Genomic DNA, 18,760 nt, shown 5'->3' with positions numbered 1-18,760 from the left:
GGTGGCGGTCCTTCAGAATGACCGTGTCTCCGATGTACAGGTCGGGGCGCTTTGCCCTTCTGTTAGCGCTTGTCTTAGCGTTAGTCATTCCTCTTTTCTCCTGCATCCTGGATATGTCCAAGGCAGCCGGAAGCCAGCCTCCACCCGCTGGTACACAGTCTCTGGGTGGTAAGCAGAAAAGCAAAGTCCCCGGGGCGCACCCCGTGGTGCTGTGGCAGGTTTGACGGTAGGCCCTCAGGAAAGTGTGAAGGCAAAGCTCGGGGTTCTCTTGCTGGCTCACACCTATTCGCAGGGTGCGATTCAATGTCCTAATGAAGCGCTCAACGTCTCCATTCGCCTGAGGCCATTGCGGGGTGATTCTTCTATGCGTTATGGCCAGTGAGTGCAAGTAATCATGGAACTCCTGACCATGGAAAGGGGGTCCATTGTCAGTTCGTATCTCATCCATTAAACCCAACAAAGCAAACGTCTTCTCCAGAACAGGACGGACGTGTTCGAACGCCGTCGACACCACCAACTCTACCATGGGGAACCGGGTACATGTGTCAACCATCACAGCCGTCAGACGCCCATTCGGGAAACTGCCAAAATCTAGGCTGATTCTGGACCAGGGATGAGTGCTGGGTGTCTCCGTCACGACAGGGGCAGGGACATTTTCCTGAGCGGTGATGGCACATGGATGGCACTTGCCTATCACATTGTCCACCATGGTGTCCATTCCTGGGAACCACACCTTACTTCGCAGGCGCGCTTTTGTCTTTGCGGTTCCTTGATGGCCTTGGTGCGCCAGATCCACCACTCGACCTTGTAGGCTGCGGGGTATCACCAACCGTTGCCCTCTTAGGAGAAGACCCTCGGGACTCACCGAGATTTCCAGCCTCACTTTCCACAGTTGTTGCATCGCTCTCCTCATATCTGTGTCAGACACCGATTGTTTGTCCAGGAAACGTTTCCAGGAGCGAGTGTGTAGGGCCTCCTTCGCCCGGCTTATGAGGGCGTCTCAAGCTGAGGCGTCAGCAATTTCGCTTACCGTGAGAGCCGTAGGGCAGGCCATGTCCACTATCATGCTTACGAAACTCTCTACCCGCTCACCCTCTTCATCTGATTGTTCCTCCAAGCACGGTGGCAAAGGATGTCGCGACAGATAGTCTGCAGGATTGTTAACTCCGGGGCGGTATACCACTTGGAACTCATACGAATGCAGAAGAGCAGCCCACCTCTCGATGCGTGGAGGAGCAAGCCTGGCGGAGCCTGCGAAGAGGGATACCAACGGCTTGTGATCGGTGACGACTCTGAACTCGTTTCCGCAGAGATATAAGTGGAAATGCTGACAGGCCCACCTAATGGCTAACGCCTCTCTTTCGATTTGTGCGTACCGAGCTTCCATGTTCGTGAGGGCTCGGCTGGAGTAAGCGACCGGCGTCCACTGCTGGTTGCTCTTTTCCTGCAGCAGCACTGCTCCTAGCACAAAGGGGCTGGCATCTACTACTACTTCAGTTCTCCTCTGTGGATGAAAATAAGCCATCACTGCAGTGTCTAGTAGGGCTGCCTTCACGGCCCGGAAAGCTTTGTCCTCTTCCGGACCCCACTCCCACAGAATGTTGGTCTTCGTGAGTCGCTGGAGGGGATCGGAGAGCGTGGCAAGATTAGGGATGAACCTCCCGCAGTAGGTCGCCATCCCGAGGAAGCTCCTGACCTCTGTGGCGTTGCAGGGTATTGACGCTCCTCTTATGGCTTCCACCTTCTTGGGGTCGACTCTCAGCCCCTCCCTCGAGAAAATGTAGCCAAAAAAATCAACGAAGTTGCGGTAGAAGGCACATTTTTTTCTATTCAGCATTAGCCCCGCCTCTGACAATCGTCGGAGAGTGTCTCGCAGGTGCTTATGATGGTCTTCCAGAGACCTGGAGAAAATCAAAATGTCATCACTTAAATTGATAACGCCTGCCAGGCCGGAAAGAGTCTCTCAGATGGCATTCTGGAAAATCTCGGCTGCTGATGATACTCTAAAACTTAAACGTCTGTACCGGCGGAGCCCCACATGTGTTTAAAAGGTGGTAATATTGAGGCTCTCCGGGGTTAGCTCTAGTTGGTGGTATCCTGAGTTCAAATCTAGCTTGGAGAACCATTGTGCTCCGTTCAAGTCCACTATGATGTCATCCATAGTGGGTGTGATGTGGCGCTCCCGTTTGATGGCACTGTTGGGGAGGCGCATGTCCACACAGAGATGAATGGCTCCGGGCTGTTTTGGTTTTGGGGCGATGACCAGAGGTGAAACCCATGGTGTGGGCCCGCTCACTTTCTCTATTACCCCTAGCTCTTCCAGGGTCCTCAGTTCTTGTTCCACCTGAGGCCTCAGGTGAAACGGCACCCTCCGATGTCTCAAGGCCGTGGGGTGAACAGCCGGGTCCACATGTAAATGAAACTGCTTGCCTTTCAGCTTCCCCAGTCTGCGGAAGAGGTTTGGGAACTCTTCTAGCACCGCTTCTGCGTGTGAATCGTGCACCTGGCGGGCGAATAACACCAGCTCCAGATCTTCTGCCGTGTGACACCCTAGGAGTGTGCCCTTTTTTCCTTCCGACACTTGGAATTTTGCTCGCGTGGCATGTCAGTCGCTGCTGACCGTGACTTCTATTGCTCCTCTGAGTGGAAGCGGCTCCACGCCACCGTTCACGTATATCTTAGTGCGGCACGGTTTAAGCTCTGGTGGAGGAGATAGTCTGTTGTATTGCTCGACATCCATAACATTGACCGATGCTCCGGTGTCAATGAGTGCTGATATCGGCGTGCCGTTGACTGTTATGGTGCACATGGGAGGAGGCCGCCGCCTCTGATCCCGTCTGTCAGCAAAAGAGACCACAAATATTTCCTCTTCGTCCTCATCGACATACTGGGTGGTGTCCGGGTGTCGGTCCGCCACTGCCACGGTTGCCGCCGGTCAGTCATCCAGCGCCAACCGCTTTACCATGGCCCTTCGCACGGGAGTGGTTCCAGTACGAGGTCGCCACCTCGGCAGACCTTGGCGAAGTGGTTGGGTTTGCCGCATCTGGAGCAGTTCTTGCCTCTTGCCGGGCACGCACCTGGTGTGCGGTGTTCACCGCCGCAATTGCCGCACCCCTTTTCCTCCATCCGGGCCTGCTGAGCCCGACGGGGCGAGCTTTGGCAACGGGAGAAGGCGGCCACCTGGTCTTCTTTTACAGGGTCCAGTTTGGCTGAGTGTGGAGCAATGGATGACCGTGCCAGGGCGGCAGTCATGTCTTCGGCGCAGCTGCTAGATAGTTCATGCGATCGCGCTAGGATGAGGATATCATCCAGCGAGATACCTGGCTGTCGTAGGATCAGCTTTCTCAGCGCTGAGGAACGACATCCCTGGATTATCTGCAACCGGATTTCTTTGTGTTGCTTGATGCCTGTGAAGGTCTTTGCCAGCTTGCGCAGAAGTGCGTAGAACATGTCTACCAACTTGGTGTCGGTCTGCTGGGATTGCCGTAACTTGAACGTTTCGTAATCAGGGTTGAGCTGCGGGTCAAAGTACTTGTTGAGTGCTTCTACCGCCGTGTCGAAGTCGCCGTCACCATCCCCAGTGTCCGGCAGCGTTTCGAACAGATCATAGAGCTCATCTCCCCCGAAGTGCAGCATCAGAGACCGTTGCACCCCACCATCTTTCTCACGTGTGGCTCGGAAGTAGTGTTGTAGCCTTCCAAGCCAGTGGTGCCATCGGGGCGCGGCTGTGGCGGGGTCAGTCAGCTGGCTGAATGGTGGCAGTGCCGTGATGGATGAGTGGGATCCATGGTGGTGGACTGGGCGGTGGGCGTTGGCATCTGGCCGGGAGCTCATGACCACGCTTGGGAATTAGCCGCAGTTCCCTTCGTGCGCCTGATGTGGATGAGGAGTGGAGCGACGAGAGTAAGGGTACCTCCTTCCCTCGTCCTGAGGGATGCAGCTTCTTGGGCAGCGTAGACACCCCGCCGCGAGTCCACTGAGTGGGGGTGGCAGCCTTGATGTCTTGCTCCAGCGCAGTCTGCCCCTGACAGCAGGACAGCCTCTGGTCAAACACCTCTGCAGGGCTGGCAGTGAGAGGGGCAGGTACTGGTCCTTGCACTCCAGCACACGGTGACAGGCAAACTGAGAGGAGGGGGGGGCAGACTCACTCTTTACTGTGCCGTGGAGATGAGTGTGTCCTCCAGTCTCTTCAAGGAAGAAGCAGCCAGGACACCCAGCAGACTGAGCCAGACATGCGCGTTGTGGAGGGCCTCGAGATCTCCTGAGGCCTGCCGACCTGGTTCCTGCGCTGGGCCCCGAGGGCACCGGGGCCGTGGAGCAGGATAAAGGAAAAAAAGTTCCGCTCTGGTGGAGCGGGCGCAGGCGAGGGGAGTGCGTGGGCACCGCCTCGTCGCCAAATGTAGAGGGCACAGGCCGGTATAATTTCACGGCCTGTCACCCGCGTGTCTCAGGAGCTGCAATAAAACACGCGCTCTGTAGTTCAAGCGCAGAAAAGACCTCGCGGCCCGCCTCTGTTTATTTTTAAGCCCCTCGCTCTGGACTCCGTACTTCGTCACGGAGTGGGGCAGTGCGCACAAGTAGCGCCCGGGAGGCTCCTTACAACGTTGTGAGAGCGGTGGATGAAGTTCCTGGTGAAACGTATTCTATCCTGTAGTGTATGAATGTGATGGGTCCTTGTCTGGTGGCAGTAAATTGTTGTGAGTGCAGAAATGTGTTGGATTTCTGTGTGGGAAAGTCCAGGGATCTGTAGGCAGCCACAATTTTCCTACCACCTAGCGTTCTTCTAAGGCTCCAGAGAAGAACGTTCCCTCACCTGTTTGGGTGTGCAAGTGACCATGACAAGGGAGGGCCCAAAATGTAATGATGAAAGATCAAAATTACCTATCACAAAACTAGCTGGTTTTGTAAGATGTTCACCTGTGTCTTTGGTCTTGGGCTCCGTCGCCATATAAGGGAAGCTACCAAACCCAGAAATTCCCAAAAAATAGACACCCGGGCAGTGCATGGACATGTGGCGTCTGTGGATCCCACAAACGTAGCTTACCCACAATACCCTGCGAAGGTGATACAGTCATTAGAAACAATATTTTTCTTTTTTTCTCCTTTATGTAAACTACAAAAATGTGCAGGGATCTACAAAAACCCTAACACCCTTTCTTTCTCTACTTGGCCTGATAAAAACACAATTCCTCTTGTTTGCCTGTGTCTAGTCTCTGCATTACGAACAGCTAACTCCAGGTTCAACAGCAGCCCTCATGCAAGGACTACCAGACCCTTGTGTGATCCATTCCTGTTACAGGCAGTAAGCCCAGGCACGGATATGGGATAGCGTTTTTATCGGTGCAACTTGGGGAACGCTAGGCGGTAGGATGTTTATGGATCCATGCATATTTCTGTAGTTTAATTCACAGTAATTGCAAGGAATAAGTGCTTTTATTCAATGTTATACCTTTGCATGGTATTCTGTGTTGAAATACTTTGTGGAAACCATGCAAGCCACCCCTCCGTGCACTCCCCTTGGTATCTATTCTTTAGAACTGACTGGGTTTTGTAGGGTGTCCATAAATGGTTTTAGATCCCAGGCTTAATTAGTACACTCACCTCAGTTATCCTTATCGTTACAGTACCTTTTGGGGCCTTCTCTGTTGCAGTCACTTGGCCTACCGGCACAAGCAAGGTACCATTGACTTCGGGGAATGTTGGGTGGAAGGACGTTTGTGTCTCCCCTCAGATTTCAGAACTTTGCATCACTGAAATGTGATCAACATGTTATTTCAGACAAATTTCGAAGTGTGCAAAGGATTTTTCAATATATTCCATTCTACTCTATTCCTCTCTCTTCTCCACTCTAACCTGCACTATGCTCCTGCCATATGACAGTCCATTTACATCACTTGATGCTTGTTGTTGTTTGTGTCTTGGCTTGTGTGTGTGTGTGTTTCTTTCTCACATTTCACCTTTTAGTCTACAAATTGTTACTCTCCTGCTGCTACTGCATTGACTTAATAGTGTTGTATTCAAGTTCTAACGTGTAGTCCTTTTGAGGTCGAGCATAGCAGTGTGCAAGTGCTGCTTTTCTGGCGTGGTGTCATCTATTTGGGCTTTTAGCCATGCCCATCACTATTGCTCGTTTATAGTTCTTTGTTATCAATGGTAAATGCTTTACGATTGTCCCTCCTCGTGGCGGTTTGGTTACTGCCTTGGACATCGACCATGTATTACTTTTCATTTCCAATTTATATGGCAAGAAAAGTACGGTTAGGAGTTTACAATGCTAATAGCTCAAACTCAAGCAAATGTGAGACCAATTGCATTGGAAATGTGTAGTAAGTTGGCTCTGTATATACTATCTCAAAGTGAGAGATAGTGTGCACAGAGTCCAAGGGTTCCCCTTAGAGGTTGATAGTGGCAGTAATAGATAATACTAATGCTCTATTTGTGGCAGTGTGGTCGAGCAGTAGGCTTATCAGAAGGTAGTGTTAAGCATTTGTTTTACACACACGGGCAATAAATGAGAACACACACTCAAACTCCAGGCCAATAGGTTTTTATATAGAAAAATAATATTTTCTTAATTTATTTTAGAACCACAAGATTCAGAATTCAAGTAAATACATAAATTGTAAGGTACTTGGCATAGGTAAATATGGAACTTAGGAGTAAAACAGTAATGTACAGTAGTAGCTGGTAATAAGCTATTTTAAAAGTGGACACTGCAAAAATCAACAGTTCCTGGGGGAGGTAAGTACAAGTTAGTTTAGCAGGTAAGTAAAGCATGTACAAGTTCAGTCTTCGGGGCATAGGCAGCCCACGGTTGGGGGTTCAAGTCAACCCCAAACACCCAGCACCAGCAACACAGGGCTGGTCAGGTGCAGAGGTCAAAGTAGGGCCCAAATAACATAGGCGCCTATGGAGACTAGGGGTGCTCCGGTTCCAGTCTGCTAGAAGGTAAGTACCTGCGTCCTCAGGGAGCAGACCACGGAGGTTTTGTAGAGCACTGGGGGGGGGGTCACAAACAGGCACACAAAATACACCCTCAGCGGCACAGAGGCGGCTGGGTGAAATGTGCAAAGTAGGTGTCGGGTTTTGCATTGAAAGCAATGGAGGGACCCAGGGTCACTCTGGTGATGCAGGCAGGGCACAGGGGGGCGTCTCGTGCCAGCCACCGACTGGGAAAAGATGAGGGCCGTCTACTGGTCACTCCTGCACTGGTAGTTGGTTCCTCTTGGACCTGGGGGCTGCAGGTGCAGTGTTTCTTCCAGACGTCCGATTCTTTGTTACCGGGCAGTCGCGGTCAGGGGCATCCTCTGGATTCTCTCTGCATGGGTCGCCGTGGGGGTGCATGGAGGTCGCCTCAGGGTGTCCACGATGTTGGAGTGACCTGGGGGGCCTTGCTGAAGTGTTGGTTTCACTGGACACAAGCCAAGGGCGTCGGGTGCAGAGTGTTGGGGACTCACGCTTCCGGAGTGAGGCTGGAGTCCCTTTAAAGATGGTTTCTTCTTGGATGTTCAGACAGAGCCGCTGTCCTTGGGAGTTTCTTGGTCCTTTGGGTTGCAGGGCAGTCCTCTGAATCGGCAGAGGTCGCTGGTCCCACTGGATGTGTCGCTGTTGCAGGTTCTTTGAGTCTGGAGACAGGCCGGTAGGGCTGGGGCCAAGTCAGTTGTCTCCGTCTTCTCTGCGGGGCTTTCAGGTCAGCAGTCCTTCTTCTTTAGGGCATCAGGAAATCTGTTTTCTTGGGCTCACAATCACCCCTAAATACTAAATTTAGGGGTGTGTTTTAGGGCTGGAGGGTAGTATCCAATGGCTACTGTCCCTGAGGGTGGCTACACCCTCCTTGTGCCTCCTCCTTTTGGGGAGGAGGGCACATCCCTAATCCTGTTGGGGGAAATCCTCCAAAGCAAGATGGATTTTCTAAGAAAGGGGTCACGTCAGGCTGTCCTGCCTGGAGGGTGACTCCTCCTTGTTTTTCTCCTCCAGACTTGCCGCCAAATTGGGGGCTGTGTTCGGGGGGGCAGGCATCACCACTAGCTGGAGTGCCCTGAGGCATTGTAACACAAATCCTGAACCTTTGAGGCTCACTGCTCGGTGTCACAGTTCCTGCAGGGGGGAGGTGTGAAGCACCCCCACCCAGTGCAGGCTTTGTTTCTGGCCTCTGAGAGCACAAAGGCTCTCACCCCAGGAGGACAGAAACTCGTCACTCAGTGGCAGGCTGGCACAGACCAGTCAGTCCTGCACTGCTGGACTGGGTAAAATACTGGAGTATCTCTAAGATGCCCTCTGTGTGCTTTGTGTAATAAATCCAGCACTGGCATCAGTGTGGGTTGATTATTCTGAGAAGTTTGATACAAAACTTCCCAGTATTCAGTGTAGCCATTATGGAGCTGTGGAGTTCCTTTTGACAAACTGCCAGACCGTATACTTAATATGGCCACACTGCACTTACAATGTCTAAAGATGGACTTAGACACTGTAGGGACATATTGCTCATGCAGCTATGCCCTCACCTGTGGTGTAGTGCACCCTGCCTGAGGGCTTTAAAGCCTGCTAGAGGGATGACTTACCTATGCTACAGGCAGTATTTGGTTTGCATGGCATCCTGAGGGGGATGCCATGTCGACTTTGCCTTTTTCTCCCCACCAACACACACAATCTCCAATGACAGCATGCATGTGTTAGGTGAGGAGTCCCTTAGGGTGGCACAAAACATGCTGCAACCCTTAAGGACCTTCCCTGGTCACAGGGCCCTTGGTACCACTGACACATTTTACAAGGGACTTATCTGTGTGCCAATTGGGGAACAATGGTACATTTTTAGTGAATGAACACTGGTGCTGGGGCCTGGTTAGTAGGACCCCAGCACACTCTCAAGTGAAGTCAGTATGAATATCAGGCAAAAAGTGTGGGGGGGGGTAACTGTAACAAGGAGCCATTTTCCTACAAAATGCTTCTTCGTACATGGTGCAATCCTTTATTTCTATGGCTGGAATATCAATATTTTCTATTTTGTCATAATTCCATCCTTATGTATGATCTGAGTGTTTCAGGATGGCTGTTCTCCACTAAATGTAACTACAAGCCACACAGTGCCACTCCACCTTACTGAATGCAACACTATTCCACACCTCATTTCACACCACAAAATAGCACTCCATTCTATGCCAGTACACTCTAAGCTACACAATGTCACTCCCTGCAAACCCACACCACACAATGGTACACCTCTCTATACCAATCCACACAATACTAACTCCACCAGCACCAAGCCACTACACTCTACACCACCAGTCTTCAAATTTTTTAATGTGAGGCCACTCCTTCCCCCAGTGGGGGAATAATAATTGTGGCCCCCTCTGAATTTTTCACAAATATTCAGTTTCATTGGCTATTTTTAAATCTATCTCAACTGTTTTCATCATTGCAGACAACGTCTGTTAAAGTTTTAAAACATGCATTCAAACACATGATGCCAATCATACTATTCGGGTCTGGCAGACATAACAAATTTGTAAAAGTATCCACAGTATGATTATTAGAAGTTGGGGTGGGCTTGGGCTTTTGAAGAGTACTTGTATTCCCTTCCCTTTTGGCACACACTCCAAAGTTTGGATATAAATGACAAAACTTGTTAGTGATGGCCCATTAGAGACCGGTTTGCTGCTGCTCATTTTTGTCAGAGTAAGACAGCCCTGTTTTCACCATAATGTGTCTTTGCCAGAGCCAGGCTGCCCGAGATGATATCACTCACTTACAGTGGGACTTTTGCTTTATTAAGAGTGGTAAGCAATGGAGGATCTGTAACTCTTTACTCATGCGGCCTAGAGAAAGTGGTAGAGTGGCCTGCCCGAATATCCTCAAGTACTATTGGGCCGCCCACTTACAATTCATCTCTCAGTGGTTGGTCTACGAGAGTGAGAAACACTGGTTCCATATGGATATCTGATGGCCTCACTGGGTTCTAGTAAGGCTATACAAGAATGCTCGACTGAGCAGCACCTATGTAGCTACCCTCATTTGGACTGGACTCAACATATAAGACAGATTGGGATTCAGTAAGGGGGGTTACTAGCCGAGGACTGTGGGAAACGACCAACAGGAAAGGGGGGGACAAGATTAGACAGCCAACTGGGACTGTGGAATAGGGGTTTGTATATAACAGTTCAGTGTCGGGTCGCAAACAGGTACTCACAGGAGAGTTAATCAAAAGTTTTTTTTAATATTGAGTATCAGACAGGCCACTCAAGGATAAAGCAGGGAAGTCTGAATCATTACACGGAATAGGCAGTGGCTACTATAGGGGTGGGTGGCTGGCTGTAAAGTCACACTAATATAAACTGAAGTATGGCGGATTGCGAATGTAGTGTCTGGCATATAGGCAAGGTGATTTCTGTTATCGTTGGGCTTGTGAATACTGTTAGGCCAACCACACCATCAGCCGGCCAGGTTTGTCCCCTAATGAGTGGATTCAGCATGGAGTGTGGGAGAGGGTGGACAGGAGTGAGGTTTAGTTGATTTCAGTCTACCCATGGCGTGTTCCTGATCAGTCCAGCTAACAGGTTTATTGTTCACTGTATGTGGGATGACTCCAGCCATTGCTCATGGTGTAAGTGTCCATTGTGGCATTGGAGCCAGCAACCCTCTTACCACCTGGGTGCCATGCACGCCCCTGCATGGTATGCGGTGTTAGGTCTGCTGAATCGATGACACGTTGCAGCACTTGCTTAGTCCCTGCTGGAATTTTCAGTCTTCTGGCTCTGTATATAGTTGTCCAAAATGATATATAGTGTGCACAGAGTACAGATGTTCCCCTGGTACTTAACAGACGCTAAAGAATACAATACTAATGATCTCTTTTGTGTTAGTGTGGTGAGTTAGGCTTATCAGACGGTAATGCAGAGCGTTTGTTGTACACACACAGGCAATAAATGAGGAACACAATCAATGACCAACTCCAGGCCAATTGTTTTTATGTAGCATTTTATATAGCAAATATATATATAAAAGGATCTTCTTGCAGGTAAGTATATTAGCAAGTAGGTATCGAACATATGTATCAACACCACTTTGATTAGAGTTGCAAAGAAAACGGTTTACAGACAAGTAACACTTTTCACTGTCAACACTTCAACTTTTAAACAGTCCTAGGGTAAGAAAAGTGTTATTGCAGTTTTGTGGTAGTGCTGCCTGCTGGACGTTGCTGTACTGGTGGTTGGGTTCCCTAAGGTCAGGGGGCTCTGGGTGCAATAGTACCTTTCGGTGCTGGGGCTCCTCAATTCTCAGTCAATGGCCGGCATGGGTCCTTCCACCAATATACGCTCCCACTGGGGCCTGTAAGGCTTGTGTAACCATCCCTCAACTCCAACTCGCGGGTCAGGTGCTGAGCTGGGAGATGCAGCAGGCCTGCACCGCTAGTCTATCAGGGGGAGGCAGTCTTCAGACTGCTTACACGCCAATATGGCACCATGGCTCTAGATTTTCCCACCTCTGGGAACAGTACAGCCCCAGTCAACTGACCACTTTCCATTGATCATTGTGATGCGTGTGGGCATGGTCACTCCCTAGAAATCAATATGCCTGCTCCTTACCTCCTTGTAGGAAGACGGGCCCATTTCTGTTAGGCCCATCACCCGCTAGTAGGGCTGAAACAGCTAGGCACAGCAGGTGTGGGGGCAGGTGGGGCCCAACCAAAATGAGGCAATTCGAACCCCAAAGAAGACAGTAAAGTCGAGATATGGGATTCTGCAAAGACAACAACTGACTGCAAAGCACTGAAGACGGATTCCTGGACCTGCAAAGGAAGGGGACCAAGTCCAAGAGTCACGCAAGTGTCCAGGGGGGCAAGTGCCCACTAAACCTCGGATGAAGGTGCAAAAGGGCTGCCTCCGGGTGGAAGAAGCCAAAGATTCTGCAACAACGGAAGGTGCCAGGACCTTCTCCTTTGGTCAGAAGATGTCCCACAGCGTGCTGGAGGATGCAGAGTTGTCTCCACGCAGAAAGACCGCAAACAAGCCTTGCTAGCTGCAAGAGTCGCGGTTGATGATTTTGGGTTCTGCCAAGGCCCAGGAAAGACCAAGAGGTCGCCCCTTGGAGGAGACAGAGGGGGCGCTCAGCAACAGAGAGAGCCCATGCAGAAGCAGGCAGCACCTGCAGAAGCACCTGAACAGGCGTTCAGAAGATCTGAGCACGGCGGTCGTCTCAGCACAACAAAAGAGGGTCCCACGAAGTCAGAGTCCAACTCAGCGAGTTGGGCAATGCAGGACAGAGTGCTGGGGACCTGGGCTGTGCTGTGCATGAAGGAATCCTTGCAATAGTGCACAGAAGCCCTAGCAGCTGCAGTTCACACAGTACACAGGATTACTATCTGGCGTGGTGAGGCAAGGACGTACCTCCACCAAATTTGGACAGAAGGACCACTGGACTGTGGGGATCACTTGGATCCAGCTCCTCTGTTCCAGGGACCATGCTCATCGAGATGAGAGGGGACCCAGAGGACCGGTGAAGCAGAAATTTGGTGCCTGCAGTAGCAGGGGGAAGACTCAGTCAACCCACGGGAGATTTCTTCTTGGCTTCCAGTGCAGGGTGAAGGCAGACGACGCTCAGAGCATGCACCACCAGGAAACAGTCGAGAAGGTCAGCAGGAGTAGGCACTACAATGTCGCTGGTAGTCTTCTTGCTACTTTTTTGTAGTTTTGCAGGCGTCCTGGAGCAGTCAGCGGTCGATTTTTGGCAGATGTCGAAGAGGGAGATGCATAGGAACTCTGGTGAGTTCTTGCATTCGTTATCTGAAGAGAAACCCACAGGAGAGACCTTAAATAGCCCTCAGATGAGGACTGGCTACATAGAGAGGTAAGCACCTATCAGGAGGGGTCTCGGACGTCACCTGCTGGCACTGGCGACTCAGAGGTCTCCATTGTGCCCTCACACCTCTGCATTCAAGATGGCAGAGGTCTGGGATACACTGGAGGGGCTCTGGGTACCACCCCTGTGGAGGTGCTTGTCAGGGGAGTGGTCACTCCCCTTTCCTTTGTCCAGTTTCGTGCCAGAGCAGGGCAGAGGGGGGATCCCTGAATGGGTGTAGACTGGCTTATGCACGGAGGGCACCATCTGTGCCCTTCAAAGCATTTCCAGAGGCTGGGGGAGGCTACTCCTCCCCAGCCCTTCACACCTATTTCCAAAGGGAGAGAGTGTAACACCCTCTCTCAGAGGAAATTCTTTGTTCTGCCTTCCTGGGACTGGGCTGCCCAGACCCCAGGAGGGCAGAAACCTGTCTCAGGGTTGGCAGCAGCGGTAGCTGCAGAGAAAACCCCAGAGAGCTAGTTTGGCAGTACCCGGGGTCCATGCTGGAGCCCCGGGGATGCATGGCATTGGCACCCCAATACCAGATTTGGCATGGGGGGGGGACAATTCCATGATCTTAAACATGTTACATGGCCATATTCGGAGTTACCATTGTGGATCTACATATAGGTATTGACTTATATGTAGTGCACGCGTGTAATGGTGTCCCCGCACTCACAAAGTCCGGGGAAATTGCCCTGAACACTTAGTAACTTGGCACCTAACCTTCACTAAGTGAAGGCTAGACATATAGGTGACTTATAAGTTACTTAAGTGCAGTGTAAAATGGCTGTGAAATAACGTGTGCGTTTTTCACTCAGGCTGCAGTGGCAGCCTGTGTAAAGGTTTGTCTGAGCTCCCTATGGGTGGCAAAAGAAATGCTGCCGCCCATAGGGATCTCCTGGAACCCCAATACCCTGGGTACCTAGGTACCATATACTAGGGGATTATAAGGGTGTTTCAGTGTGCCAATTAGAATTGGTGAAAATGGTCACTAGCCTGCAGTGACAATTTTAAAGCAGAGAGAGCATAAACACTGAGGTTCTGGTTAGCAGAGCCTCAGTGATACAGTTGGGCACCACACAGAGAACACACATTCAGGCCACAGCTATGAGCACTGGGGTCCTGGCTAGCAGGATCCCAGTGAGACAGGCAAAAAACAAACTGACATACATATAAAAATGGGGGTAACATGCCAGGCAAGATGGTACTTTCCTACAAGGACACACAGCGAAGTTCACCCTTTGCACTCTTTTAAGGCAGAAGCAGCAACTACAGGTCAGTCCAGCAAAGCAACACGGCAAAGGGACAGTACTCCTCCAGCTCTTCAGCTATTCTCCTTGGCAGAGGTTTCTCTTGACTCCAGAAAGATTCTAAAAGTCTGGAGTTTTGGGTCTTCTTCTTATGCCCTGTTCTGCCTTTGAAGTTGGCAAACTTGAAAGCAAAGTCTCAAGTGTTTGCAAGATCCTTCCTTGTCCAGGCTAGGCCCCAGGCGCACACCAGGGGGGACAGAGACTGCATTGTGTGAGGGCAGGCACAGCCCTTTCAGGTGTGAACGACCAGTCTTCCCTCCCCATTAGCTCAGATGGCTCATCAGGACATGCAGGATACACCCCACCCTTTTTGTGTCAATGTCTAGAGAGGGGCAAAACAGCTCCAACTGTCAAACTGACCCAAACAGACAATCTACAAAGAGGCAGGGGCACAGAATGGTTCAAGCAAGAAAATGCCTACTTTCTAAAAGTGGCTTTTTCAAATAGACAATTTAAAAACCAACTTCACTAAAAGATGTATTATTAAATTGTGAGTTCAGAGACTCTAAACTCCAGCTTTTTATCTGCTCTCAACAGGAATCTGCTCTTTAAGGATACTTAAAGGCAGCCCCCATGTTAACCTATGAGAGGGATCGGCGTTGCACAGTGAAAACCAAATTTGTCAGTATTTCACTGTTAGGACACATAAAACACACTAGTATATGTCCTACCTTAAATATACACTGCACCCTGCCCCTAGGGCCTACCTTAGGGCCTACTTGACATAGTATAAGGAAAGGTTTTGCCTGGCAAGTGGGAACACTTGCTAAGTCAAATTGACAGTTTAAAACTGCACACGCAGACACTGCAGTGGCAGGTCGGAGCCATGTTTACAGGGCTACTAATGTAGGTGGCACAACCGGTGCTGTAGGCCCATTAGTAGCATTTGATTTACAGGCCCTGGACACCTCTAGTGCACTTCACTAGGGACTTAACAGTAAGTCAAATATGCCAATCATGGATAAACCAATCAACAGTAAAATTTACACAAAGAACACTTGCACTTTAGCACTGTTTTAGCAGTGGTAAAGTGCCCAGAGTCCTAAAGCAAACAAAGACTGGTCAGAACAATTAGGAGGAAAGAGGCAAAAAGACTGGGGGTGATCCTGCACAAAAGGCTAGGTGCAACAGTAATCCTGAGGGAACAGCAAATACATTTAAAATTAAGAAGTATTCCACATAACCAATCAAACTGACAGTTCATAACAGTCTACTGTCGATGTTTATGCCCCCATTTTCTTCTTGTGATGAAAGCCGTCAGTTCTTTCATGTTCGCTCCTATTCAGGAAAGGCAGTTCCTAGAAGAGAAAAGACACCTCATAACTCTTTCTTTCACAATGAATATTACTGTGTAAAGCAACCATTTTAGTCTAATAGCAATGTCACATAATATTCTCCAATACAGTCCTCAAATGCCTGATAACAGCAAAATACTCCTACCATAGGGAAGTCCCAATTGTGTTCTCCATCACCTTTGTCATCATGAGAACAGAAGCCTCCTGCTGTGGGCTGGGGTGATAATCATTGCTTGCCAGCGTGTCCTTGCTAGAAAGCTAGGAACCTGTACATTCTATTTCAGGACCAGAGTTGAATAATAGGATAGCTGCAGATTTTTAACCTTAGAATCAACAGACAAGTATTAGCATTCACTGTGGTTGATGGAAAAGGACAATAACAGTCCCTACTCACCTGGCCTAACTGGCAGTAGTGATTGATAAATGTGTGCAGGGATTCCAATGTTGCTGCCTGGCAGCGATCCAGTTACAGAACTGTGTAGGCTAACGTAGGGATTACAGCTTTAGATATGGGAATATGAACCACGAAGCACTCTGTTTTCCAAAAAACTTCAACATGTTACTATGCTAGTGGTGCTTATTTAATTGAACAGGTTACGGCACCTACCTGTAATATACTTGATGATCACACTGTTGCTATATGCTGTGATCTTGGGCAAATATTTGACGTCGCCTTCGTTTTCGTCATCACCACTTTTGAGAGCAGGTTAAAACATTAGAAGTTCCGTATTTCTGCCACACAAATATTTTGTTGGATGTTGTAGGAAGTTGGCTCTGTATATACTATCTCAAAGTGAGAGATCGTGTGCACAGAGTCCAAGGGTTCCCCGTAGAGGTAAGATAGTGTCAAAATCAGATAATTCTAATGCTCTAGTTTGTGGTAGTGTGGTCGAGCAGTAGGCTTATCAGAGGGTAGTGTTAAGCATTTGTTGTACACACACAGGCAATAAATGAGGAACACACACTCAAAGACTTAACTCCAGGCCAATAGTTTTTATATAGAAAAATATATTTATTTATTTATTTTAGAACCACAAGATTTGAAGTAAATACATAAAATGCAAAGTACTCCATATAAGTAAGTAAGGAACTTTGAATTAGAGTGTAGTGAATCCTAGTTTGTTTTAACGGGATAACAGGAGTTAGCTTAGCCGTAGGCTTGTAAACTCGTGCCCCCGTCACCCAGTGACTTTTAACCTACTTAGCTTGCTCTGTCTTAGTTCATTTAATTATTTATTTCCTTTAAAATGGCGGCCTTGTTTATAGTTAGGCCACTTGTTATGAGTTTTATTATCAGTGTCACTGCGCCAAGGCGTCAAGATCAAGCATGAAAGACAAACAAACAGTAGATGTTCACATTTAGGGATTTTCCCTCTCTATACTTTCGAGGGATTGTTGATATTAATTGCCGTCCCAAGCATGCCTGTTATCTATTGTTTTGAATTACACCTACGTCAGGGGACCTTGTAGATCTGTATAAATACATCACACTTTAGACAGATAATCAGAGGGATTCCGACCAGAGGGCATCGCCACCATCGCTGATATCAATGCTGCAGTCATCTTGACGCTGACCCAGTCTTCGTGTCCCTGCGGAGTCTGAGATAGAGACCTCATTCCAAGGTAACGAGGGTTGGGGGCTCCTCTCATGGACACAGCTTTGGCAGATTAGGTTTAGCAAACCCAGCTCTCCTTTAGGTAGGACTTTAGGCCTATTCTTATTAGGGTATTAGGGCATATACCATCTTCTACATATATATACATATGTTTCTTTCATATATTGCAAAATGGTGGGGGTCTTTATAACCATGACTCTCTTCTTCACAATACTGTTGCTTGGTATATTCATTATCCTAATCATTGCAGTTCATGCAACTTATCGCAAATTGCAGTTATGTTAAATAAAAAACTATTATAACTTTACTGCACCTGTGTCATTGCCTTTGTTTGTATGAGACATAATATAACTGTGAGAAAAGGGTAATTTCCGTTTAACCACGACAACCCTGAGATATCGTACTTTGAGTCCATGCGTAAGCGACTGCTATAAATCACCTTTAACTATTGTGTTTCTGGTGAGGTACTGCTAGTGAGCCGGTAAGGTTTGGACAACAGTTACAACTAGTTGTAGGAAGAGACTTAGAGGGTTATTCTAACTTTGGAGGAGTGTTAATCCATCCCAAAAGTGACGGTAAAGTGACGGATATACCACCAGACGTATTACGAGTTCCATAGGATATAATGGACTCGTAATACGGCTGGTGGTAAATCCGTCACTTTTCCGTCACTTTTGGGACGGATTAACACCTCCTCCAAAGTTAGAATAACCCCCTTAGTCACCTACAAACTAAAGTACTGTCATCCTGAGACCAGCAGTCTTGCTCAGAGCAAGAGTCCAAACTACGACATGGCGCCACCAACGATAGTTTAGGCACTAATTTACGGTTACCCTGACTATCACTGTCTCACAGACAACAGGTACCCTAAGTACCATTATACGGAGACGTCCGTGGTCTTTGGGAGAATCCTCCTCAGCTGAACAGGTAACACCTAATTAAGCAGTAGGTTGTTCGAGCTCGAACTCATCAAAAGGAAAAACTTCCCCTATTTTTTGGTGTTCTGTTTCTCTAAACAACTATGGCTGATACCATAGACATTCCTGCAAATGCTAGACATGCACTTACACAACATTTATTAGTGCATGACCTTACAGAAGAGGGTGGGGATGTTACTTTGATTATAGAAGCGACTGAAGCACACCAAACAGAGACTTTTTACAGTTGGGTCACCTTTCCTGGGGCTGACCAAAGAACGCACACATTTCACACATATGAAATTGCGGACGTGCCTGTACGGTACGAAGCATACCAGTATCATGAAATATCGCTCACATATCAAGAGCATCAGAACTGGTTTGAAGGCGCCCTACCACATGTACTAAGACGGGTGAGGCTAGGTCCTTTGAGTAATGAGGGACCTACATGGCCTATGTTTGCAACATATACACCTCACCCAGGCATACAGACCATGCCGATCGCAGATTTACGGGTATTATATAATGAATTAGTGGCATTATATAGACGATTGGTTCAGTTCGTAATGCGAACATTGAACACTACACCAGCGCGTCCAGCACCGCCAGTAACTGGTGGATATCAATTGGCTACTGGGATCAATCCACAGACAGTGCATACTATTATGGGGAAAGTGCCCACGGAACGGGAAAAAATACCGTTCTGGATTGCCCCGAAAACAAATCAGCTGGAAGCTGTGTTCCCCCATACGGGGCCACAGGAAAAACATAGACTGCTCACTATG

This window comes from Pleurodeles waltl, chromosome 1_2 (assembly GCF_031143425.1).
Source record: "Pleurodeles waltl isolate 20211129_DDA chromosome 1_2, aPleWal1.hap1.20221129, whole genome shotgun sequence".
Lineage (NCBI taxonomy): Eukaryota > Metazoa > Chordata > Amphibia > Caudata > Salamandridae > Pleurodeles > Pleurodeles waltl.
The sequence above is the reverse complement of the archived record's forward strand: the minus strand, read 5'-3'. Positions refer to the sequence as shown.